The following is a 9,548-nucleotide window of genomic DNA, read 5'->3' on the forward strand; positions in this document are numbered from 1 at the left end:
TAGCAATGTTCTTATGAGTAAGTTTGAGAAGCTTGATAAATACAGGCCCAGATCTGTGCCTGTGTGTGATGGGAGGTAGGACCTGGGACATCTATACTGGAATTATTAAAGTTTAATGACAGATGAATTAATTAACAATTTTATTTCACACTTTTGCCTTATCTGTAAAATTATTGAACATTCTCAACAAAGGTGCCCTCACCTTTGTCCATGCAGTGAAACGCCAGAGGAGAGGGAATTGTGCCTGTGCACTTGTGCTCTCCCAGCTTGGGACTTTGCACACCTTTACCGAGAATATTTCTCTCCAATAATCACTATGCAGCGATTCTGTGCAACAAACTGGAAGAACTTCTACTGCTGGTGGGGAAAAAGAGGCCTTTCTTCCATTTTATGCTTCACATGGCAGTCTGGATCGATACTAGACTGCAGCTGGCAGTCTTCCAACTGTTCAGGGCAGATCAGGAGACAGAATTCACAGGCAAAATGAAAGGTGAAGGTATCTGTTTACGCTAACAGTAGATGCTGTAATGATGTCACAGTGATTCTACAGAACTGTTCTCCAGGTCAGGAATCTTTTGTTGTAAACTGGAAACCATTCTACTGCCCCCATTAGTTTGCGTCCTTCATTCCGGTATTATAGTTACATTCCACAGGCCAACGTGCAGGAAGTACAATGCATGCTTGACAACCACATACAATGGTAATCTCATGCATGAGGTCCCAGAATACAGACAGTTTAAGTGCTCGACCATGAAGGAGAATATTTTTCATGATGATTACACTAGACACCGACCCCGCGTCACCACCAATTGGAGGTAGAGGTAGGTACATTCCGTATGGATTTTAGCTGCTGATATTTAAGAAATTTCTAATTTGCCAATTCCATACTGTGCCACTGCCCTGCATTACATGCTATTGATGTCTTATCCCTTTATCCTACCACAATGGGGATTTTAGCGTTGTCTTACTTTTGAGAATGTCAGGATTGTTCCAGTCCCATTGTTCCTTACTCCAGGAGTAAGTCTGCAAGGGTCTTTGGGTTTTTGAACTGATTTGTTGTTTGTGATATGTTTGAGTCCAGTGACTTAAACCAGACAGCAGATGGTTGGGGGGGGGGGGGGGGGGGGGGGGGGGGGGGGGGGGGTGTAACGTTGAAAATAGGTAATTAAATTTGGTCAGAACCATTATTTTTTCAGTGGTGACTCTTCCCGTTGGTGATATGGGAAATGTTGTCTATCGCACTAGGTCATCCTCTATTGATTTAAGTAGAGGGGTGTAATTTAGCCATATCATTTCTTACAGCCTGGAGGAAATATTGACACCCAGATATTTAATATTCCCTTACTGTAGCATTGGAGTAGACACACTCTGGATCACATTTTTCCTATTCAAGTGCATGCTAGTATTCAAGTGGTTATAGTTGTGTGTTGTTGCTCAAAGCTTAGGAAGGGAATTCTTTAGGATTAAGCCAAAAATTTTCAGGATCTCTGGCCTGAAAGTGCACAAAAGAGGGAGGGTTGGTGAACCCTGGTCTCCGGGTAATGGAGTGAGCTTGGCACTCACTCGACATTTCTAGCACCCTTGAATTGGCATATCAAGATGGCTGGCGGCAAGGCCACGATAATATCTTTGACCTTTTAAGTGTTTGGGTTGTGAATGACGCCCTTGATAGTTTAATCAAGAAGGGAAGGTGGCAAGTCCTTGTTAATCACTGACCTGTGTGCATTGGTTTTTGTATGTAATATCAGGGGATCTCTCTCCCTCTTTTTGTTGTGCGTCTGTCTGTCTGTCTAAAGGAGAGAGAGTAACAGCTGACACCTGTGTATTATTATTTGAGTAGAGTAATTATTTCCTTACTTACAAGGAGAGAGAGAGAGATAGAGAGAGAGCACCCCTGAAGGGTCATGGCAAGAATATTTTTGAAAGACTACGTTTGCGATTCTTAGCAATATGTTTTGTGATCAATCCATATTCTTTCATTATTTCGTTTCAAAACCAAATGGAAAAACCAAGTCGATTTTTGGTTTCTCTGTTTAAAAACCATAACTGAAAAGAAAGGAGCTGCGATTTGTTTTATCAGCTTGTGACGGTAAAGGCAGGTATATGATATTTAACAGAAAAGACTGAGTAAGGACGTGGTTGGGGTGAATGGAGGGCCAGAACCCAGACTTTTAACCAGGAGACCGGTGTTCGTGTCCAGTGTGAAACAAAAAGTCAATATAACATATTTAAGCTATTTATTTTATGGTCTAAGGCAAGTCGCATCTGTCACAGCCCGGCTCTTGGACTGTAATAAAAACGGGAGACACACGGGTAAACTAAATAACAAAGTGATTTATTAATAAGTAAATAAGTGAAACCAATGAGTGGGAAGAATCTGTAAAGTCAGTAGTGCAGGGAGCGGATGAGTGAAAAATGTGCTGCATGGATGTTGTGCCGAAAAACCAACGCCAAGAAACCAAACAAAGGAAAGCCATGAGATGAGGAGGTCCAACCCAAGACTGACTGCTGCTCTGGCTTCTATGCATGGGGTACTCCGGGCTCAGGTGTGTCCCATGCCGCTGATTACGCTGACAATCAGGTCTGCAGCCCTGGAGACAGAAAGCACACTAACAGCAGTATGAACCCTGAAGAGTAGGCGTCACACATCTCATATCAACTATGGCAATTATGATTGTAGAAGTGAGCAGCAAGTGGCTTTTCACTCAGACATGTTCAGGCTCTGTTACTTCAACGTTGCTGTGTAACGTTACGAGTGACAGCGGCTATAAACAAACAGGGAGACAGCTTCACACAATATACTGGAAACTCAGGTAAACCCCTACTGCAACGTTACAGCAACAGAGAGGTGGGGAAGCTGTGTACCTGAGTGTTGGTGAAACCACAATAAACCTAAACTGAACGTTATGAAGCAAACAGCGGCAGGTCCGAGCTACTGTAGCGCTAGCTGGCTGCATCACTATAGGCTATGTTAGTAAACAAATCGCTTCACATTTGTTTTTACCGTTAAATCCTTTCTTGCAGGCTAAATCAACAGTGGTACATACAGTAGGATAGTAACATGGGTCGCGTTAGTTGGTGAAGTAATGTGGAAAGCGATATAACTTTCCACCGGATAACATAAGCAACTGCTCGGTTGACTTTCTCTGTGTGTCTCCAGCTTTACTAATGCTCACTTTGTTCTTACTCGACATCATCTGAACCTGTTTGGTCTGATGGGCTTCAGCACATAAACTTTTATTGTTGTATCATTACGTGGAGCCTGTGTTTTGCTGTGAGCTGGTTGTTTTATGGTGTTAGTGGACTGCATGTTGTTAGCTGCCGTGTTGTTGCTGTAGTCAGAGAGAGGCTTAGGAGCACGCACAGGGCTGAATCTGAGTCCCCACATTAAAGAGGTGGTATTATGCTCATTTTCAGGTTCAAAATCTTATTTAGGGGTTGTACCAGAACAGGTTTATATGGTTTCATTTTCAAAAAACACCATAATTTTCTCATACTGCACATTACTGCAGCTCCTCTTTTCACCCTGTGTGTTGTACGCTCCGCTCTTGAGCTACAGAGTGATGCATCTTACTTGTACAAAATCTTTGCTCCGGGCCTCCGCTCAGACTAGCTTGGTCTGAGGGCGTGTCTGACCCCGCTAGCCGCTTGGCAAGCTTTGTGACGCGTTTACATTCCCTTGACGTCACAAGTCAAGGAAGTGAAGGGCTGGACTACAAACGAGCTGTTTTCAAGCGGTTCTGAGCACAGCTTTCTGTGGGAGATGGGAACTCCCTTTGGGCTGGACTTTTTCACTTTGCAAACCTGTTACATGCACAAAAAAGAGATAACTCAATAAAGAAGAGGAAAAAAGCCTAAAAGCATAATAACACCACTTTAAAAACAGAATATTGTCTGATGCAAGCAAAGGAGAAAACAGGTGTTTGCTTCATTTCTAAGTGAGTTTTGATCCCATTGACAATGGCAATGAAAGTTTGCTTGATTTCATTGAAAAGCTTACATAGTCCCTTTAAATTCATGTAACTTGCTAAAGTATTATGTGGACTGTGATGTGTTTGCGGTGCACGAGCTCTGGCATCCAGCTCTGCGCGAATCAGTCAGTTGTTAGAAAAGAAAAGAAACGTCTCTGACGTGCTACTAATGTTGGCTCAACGACGACTCAGAATGGGCAAGTGTCTGAAATTCAGAAAGCCTGAGATACGAACAAGTTGGCGGACGAGGGCAGTGGCACTGAGGTTAGCACAACAAGCTGATCGGCGTGCAAGCCAGTCACACTGTGGCGAGCGCTAATGAAACAGCAGAGCTGGAAGACGCGCTGCAGGTTACTGGTCAGTGAATGATACAACAGTAGTGGAGAGACAGGTGTAGAGTTGAGCCGGATACTCTGCTGAAACGAGTATCCGGTACGGATAAAGCACTTTTGCCGAGTACGAGTATTATATGAGTAATACGAGTCAATATCTGTGCTCGGATTGAATAAAAATCCTCATTGGGTAGCTGACTGTGTCTGCGTTCTGTGATAGGCTAGTCACAGCGCCCCTCCCCTACACACATACAGATTTATTGTGTCCCGCTCTGCTCACTCACACACAGAACACTGAGAAGAGAACAGCTCTCTCTCTGTCTCTCCCTCAGTCACTCAGGTTCGTGGGTTTTTTCCGTTAACGTTTAGGGTTTCTTCAGCTTCAGGTTTGTTTTTTACTTCGGTTTGTAGTACTACTTACTTATTAACCAGTAGAGTTCTGGTAAACGTGGGGTTTGTTCAGACATGGTGCTTGGTAGAATGCGGCTCGCGTTGTGTCTCTACCTGTCGGAGATTTTTTTTTTCTTTTTTAAACAGTCAGCTGGCTCTAACCAGTTTTTTTTTTTACAGGATGAAATAAAACAGGATGAATAATCACTGAAGCAATTGGCATATTATATTACTTTACCTTATCTAGCCAAGGTGAAACTAATTGCAACTCATACCACGCAATTTGTTTGTATTTTTGATTTCACCCCTTAAGAGTTCTTTGTGCAACAAAAATTGGATTCATTTCATAGGTGTAATTTACACTGGGGACATGTCTCCATCTGTTTTTCAAAGCATTTGTTAAATATCTTCTGAAAAATGGCTTGCAACAAGAAATGTTAAATACTTTGAGAAAGGTTTATTTGCACAATGAGAAAACATGCAATGTAAATACAGAAGAAACGCGCAATATTGTGAATCGTGCATGTGAGCTAAGTGTATCGTCACACCCCTAATCTGAAGCCGTGTCTCCACCACTTTTCAACTCAAAGTTACGTCCTTGATCATTTCATGGTATCAGACTACAAACACACCCAAAAAGTGTGTTCAATTATTATAGTATTGTAATAAAATGTTTAATTATATTCAGGTAACTTCATGAAGATTTCCATTATACTGTATACGGCAGTGAAACTGGCGTTAAATTGAGAATCCTGGGGGTACCCTGTAACAGCTGATAAAGTTTATGCAGAGGTAACCCTGTCGCTCCAACTGACAACCAGCTAACATCCCACTGTTGGCATCTACCTTTACTCTCAGTTGGGTGGCTCAGCAGCACAGACGGAGCAGGCTGGTTGGCCCAGTGTGTAGTCGGCCCTGTGTAGCCTACGTCGAGCTTTTCTGCCGGGCTCAGCTCTGTTGTGCAGCGGCTGATACGTGTCTGGCCGGTGTCAGGGATTAGCTGTGTTGCTGCAACCTGCTCCGGTTACCTGTACACATGTAGTTTGTTGGATTGACTACGGCGTCTTATCGATCCATCTACCGGAGGTCATTACAGCATCTTGCAAGGCGTATTACTTTCCTGGCAGGACTTAATACAAGTACAGTACTTTGCTTGTTTATTGTATAACTTCCGGTTATACAATACAATATTTAATATCCCCTGCTGCCCACTCCGCCCTGAACGCCTTTGCTCAGCACGAAACTCTTTTTTTTGTTTGTTTCACTCCAGTCAGTGCTCTACTGACCGACCAGTTTTTAAAGCCATGTGTTGTATACTTATACTACTCCTCCTCTATTCTTCAAGAGTTTTAGAGATAGACCCAGGGCCTGCAGCTATCCCCCATGTGCTTTCATTATCTGACTTTTGTAACCGTAAAAGTCTCGGTCTTATGCACATCAATATTTGACGTTTGATTCCATGAACTGATTTACACACTGCCCTAGCACACTCAGCCAATCCCAATATTTTGGCTATATCTGAATCCTGGCTTAGGAAATCTATAAATAATTCAGAACTAACAATTCCTAATTATAAAATTTTCCGCCAAGACAGATCTAACAAAGGGGAAGGAGTTGAAATCTATTGTAAAGATGGCTTACAGAGCAGCGTCATTTTATCTAAAATTGTTTCTAAACAGTTTGAACTCTTACTTTTAAAAAGTCACCTTTCCAGAAATAAATCTATTATTGTTGCTGCCTGTTACAGACCCCCTCAACTGCAAGCAGCACCTGGGATAACATTTCTGAACCCATTGCTCCCCATTTATTATAAGAGTTCCTCCTGCTAAGAGATTTAAACTGGGATATGCTAAACATCCCTGCTACTTTACACTCTAAATTAGATGCACTAAATCTAACTCAAATTATCAATGAAACTACTAGGTATAACCTCAAATTTGAAAACAGGAGTACCTTCATAGATATTAGATTCACTAATTTACCTTCCAAATACACCTCTGCTGGTTTTAACCAGGATCTCAGTGACCACTGCCTGATTGCTTGTATTCCTAATGGGTCTGCGGTCAAACAACCACCCCTCATCTCCATTAGATGCTGCTTAAAGCACTTCAGTGAACAGGGGTTTTTAAAAGAGCAGCCACTGGTATATTGGAATTATATTGATATCGCCCCATCAGTGGAGGTTGCTTGGTTGTTGTTTTTTTAAAAACAAGTTTCTTGCCATTTTAAATAAACATGCACACATATAGCCCTTGGTTTACTTCAGATCTGTCTGCCCTCAACCAGCACAAAAACATTTTATGGCTTAATGCTATAGCCTCGAAAAATCTACGTGACTGGAAACTTTTTATGGAGGTCAGGAACAAGTACACTCAGGCAGTTAAGGAGACAAAAGCTAGCTATTTTAAGCAAAATATTTGCAGCCCTAGCACTAATTTCAGAAAGTTCTGGAACACTGTACAATCAGTGGAGAATAAGACCTCCTCTCCTGAGCTGCCTACTGTTTTGAGGCTGGGTAATACTATCACTACTGACAAATCTGTGATAATAGAGAATCTTAATAAACATTTTGCTGGCCATGCCTTCCATCCGACTTCTCCTCCTCTGGACAATTATTATTCCTCTTCTCCAGCCCCCTCGTTTTGCTTTCAACCCTACTGAGTCTGCTGATGTGTTGAATGAGTTGAACTTAAGGAACTGAAATCTTAATCCCTACAAACCAGCTGGGATAGATTGGACCCTTACTTTTTAAAGCTGGCTGCAAACATTGTCGCAACTCCCATTACTTCCTTATTTAACTTGTCTCTAATCGTCAGAAATTCCCAGAGACTGGAAGGCCGCCATGGTCAGTCCTGTTTTTAAAAAGGGAGACACTTTTGGCCAAATTGCTACATACCTATATCCATCTTCTCCTGTCTCTCTAAAATTATTGAAAGGCTGGTTATCAAACAAATTTCCAATCATCTTGAATTCCATCATACTCTCTCTGTTATGCAATCTGGCTTCCGTGCTGGTCATGGGTGCACTACAGCTTTGCTCAAGTTCCTGAACTATATAATAGTTGCCGTTGATCAAAGACATTATTGTGCAGCGGTTTACATTGACTTGTCTAAGGCATTTGACTCTGTAGATCATAACATTCTCATCAGCAGGCTGAATAGTCTTGGATTTTCTGGGGACTCACTTGCCTGGTTCACTAACTATTTCTCAGATAGGATTCAGTATGTTAAAGCAGAAGGCCTGCTGTCTCAACTGGGGTGCCACAGGGCTCGATCCTAGGAGCAACTCTATTGTCATTGTACATTAATGATGTTGCTCTAGCCGCAGACGACACTATTCTGTATACATCCGGCCCCTCGTTTGTAAACATTTTAACAAACTTGCAGAAAAGCTTTAATGACATACAGCAATCTTTCCGCGACCTGAAATTATTATTGAACTCTGAAAAAACAACAAGTGCTTGGAAGTATGCGTAAGCATGGTCTGAATATTTATTGCCGTACACCATTTTTGGCTTTTGGGCATGTACACTCTACTTGTGGATGAGGCCACAGCCGTAGTGATGTGCAGATCAATCCTAAAGTATCGATATTTCTGATACCAACATTTCCTGCTCTAGGATTGATACTCATATAAAAGGATCGAGATCTAAACTCAGTAATTAGGAGTGAGTGTGTGTTTTATCGTAAGTATCTTACTGTCACCAGGATGGTCTAATTATAGGCTACTCTGTTGATAGGAACTACTTCTCCTTCCGCCTGTCAAAGTCATGCTTGCGCTACGGCTCTGTGACGGAGCTTCTTTGAAGTGAGCCGCTGCAGCCCTTTACATTTGAATACTGACTCTGCCTGACTGTAACAGCAGTTACGTCTGGCTGTATTTTAGCTGTGAAGGTAATAATGACGCTGTGTGTGATGTGTGTGCAAAGACAGTGAAATGCTTTGGTAACACTGCAAACTTCGCTAAACATCTGAGATTAAGTCAAAATAATATGATGATGTTATGAAGCGGCAGTTCTGAGCAGGATATTTTCATTATAATTAAAGAATATGACGGTAGTTTGATTTCTTGTCATTATTCAATTTTATTTATATAGCGCCAAATCACAACAACAGGAGAAGGAGAGAGAGAGAAAGAGGGATGGAAGGAGAGAGGGGATGGAGGCAGCCTACACAGTATACACACAGAGGTACAGACAGTAAAGGTGATGTTGCTATAGACCAGAGGTATTCAATTAGATTTCAAAGAGGTCTAGTTAGAGAAAATTTCCTGAAGCAAAGGTCCGGAACATCAAAACGACGAACTTGCGTTATCATTCAGTACTATAACCTATAGTTGTATCAACACATGTTTTTAGTCAACAACGGACTGTCAAATCAAATAATATTTCAGTCAGTTTTCACATCAAAACTGGAGGGATAATAAATAATAACTATTCAAATATAAATTCTAAATTTAAGTAAAGTGCCTAATTTTTAGAAAAAATGTAATAAAAAGTGTAGCTTGAAGTGATGAAGTGTAGTCTTAACCAATTTTATAATAAACACTCAACACATCATAACAAATGAACACCTGTAATGCCTCCTCTTCTCTTTCATTTCCTCTTACAGAGCTACCACTTTCCTACTTTCTGTTGTTCAGTGAGAAACGTGAGCTCCAGCTAGCATATTGGAGATCTATGAGATATTCTGGTTTTGAACTGCCCGTGGGAGGAATATACATGTAAAAATCTGTACATTCTTGATTAAAAGTCATGTGAAATCTCTTTTATCTTTCGTCTCCTCAATTCGGGTGTGTTTCCAAAACGTCTCTGGTGAATCTCGCGGACTCGACTCGCAAGCCTCGGTATGCACAG

General features: G+C 41.6%; 1 long non-coding RNA gene across 1 annotated transcript in view; it reads left to right on the forward strand.

Annotated features, from left to right (window-relative positions):
• Window positions 1-635: 635 nt before the first annotated feature.
• LOC123985129 overlaps window positions 636-9,548 on the forward strand; it is a 17,111-nt gene continuing 8,198 nt past the window's right edge. Inside the window, exon 1 of the long non-coding RNA XR_006828610.1 lies at window positions 636-821. This is a non-coding gene — a long non-coding RNA (uncharacterized LOC123985129). The remainder of the gene's footprint in view (window positions 822-9,548) is intronic.

Source organism: Micropterus dolomieu, linkage group LG16 (genome assembly GCF_021292245.1).
Source record: "Micropterus dolomieu isolate WLL.071019.BEF.003 ecotype Adirondacks linkage group LG16, ASM2129224v1, whole genome shotgun sequence".
Classification (NCBI taxonomy): domain Eukaryota; kingdom Metazoa; phylum Chordata; class Actinopteri; order Centrarchiformes; family Centrarchidae; genus Micropterus; species Micropterus dolomieu.